The 1216-nt window shown below is 42.4% G+C and overlaps 1 protein-coding gene across 1 annotated transcript in view; it reads right to left on the bottom strand.

The window, feature by feature from the left end:
• The window catches only part of LOC106879396 (neurogenic protein mastermind), a 147152-nt gene that overhangs the window by 50708 nt on the left and 95228 nt on the right, over nt 1–1216 (bottom strand). The window lies entirely within an intron of this gene.

Raw genomic sequence — 1216 nt, 5'->3', positions numbered from 1 at the left:
ACACACACACACACACACACACACACACACACACACACACACACACACACACACACACACACATATATATAGAATAAAGAAGCGAGATACAAAACGGACGTAGTCAAAACGTTTGTTGACTTCAAGCATAAACGAGGAGGCTTGTATAGATGACACAAGAGCAGATGATGATCAATCAAAGATTATTAAGCTACGTATGCAATAAGACTTGATCCCTACAAAGTAATTAAGCACGCGCGCACACACACGCTGCAGGAAAAAACTTAACTCGGGTTCATTTGTTCTTGACAAGTGTTCCAAGAAGAAACGTACGATGCGCACCCGTAACAACCATAATGGTTAAGTTGGGAAAGAAAAACAGTTAAGCATTCGATAGAACAACAGACTTTTTACCTGACTTGAATTATTGGACTAACAATAGCAGAGTAGAAGGAAAGACTTCTTCTCGTCCCCACCCCCATTTTCTCGCAAAGTTTAACCAGTTTATTGATCATAAATTTTAAGGAGCAAACTCTTCTGTGGACCCCTAAGGGCCATGTGAACCTCGGTTGAGAACCACTAGTCTAACGCTTGAGACTCAACCGCTAAGTTGCCAACCCACCCCATGCATGATTGAAAAGGAGACATTTCGGTACTTCAGAGCACACCCTCGTCTCTCAAGATGGGCCTTTTTCTCCTCCTTACTTGCGGTCCTAGAAACAGGTTGCCAAGAAATTTCCGTTAACCATGAATGATGTCAGAACGAAGAAAAAGAAACTCCGTTGATTTTGCAAAGTCTTTTACTTCGCGGTGATTCTTTTCCTTCTTTTGTATTTCTTTCGTTTCCTCCTTCCGAAATAAATCCAATAAATAAATCCAATGAATAAATAAATTAAATAAAATAAGGCCCCTAACCCCAACCATTTTTCGTGGCTGCTGCCTCAGTCACTTGATCCTGCTACTCTCCCACCCGCAAGGTCACGTAAAAACGACATGTCTGTGCATACACAGATATTCTTTCATTCTTTTACTCGTTTCAGTCATTCGGCTGCGGCCATCCTGGAGCAATGCCTTAAAGGGTTTCAGTCGAAGAAATCGACCCCAGGACGTATTCTTTGTAAGCCTAGTACTTATTCTATCGGTCTTTTTTGCCGAACCGCTAGTTTACGGGGACGTAAGCACACCAGCACAACCATCGGTTGTCAAGAGATGGCCGGGAAACAAACACACAAACACT

The sequence above is a fragment of the Octopus bimaculoides genome, chromosome 13, assembly GCF_001194135.2.
Source record: "Octopus bimaculoides isolate UCB-OBI-ISO-001 chromosome 13, ASM119413v2, whole genome shotgun sequence".
In the NCBI taxonomy this organism is placed as follows: domain Eukaryota; kingdom Metazoa; phylum Mollusca; class Cephalopoda; order Octopoda; family Octopodidae; genus Octopus; species Octopus bimaculoides.
The sequence above is the reverse complement of the archived record's forward strand: the minus strand, read 5'-3'. Positions and strand labels throughout refer to the sequence as shown.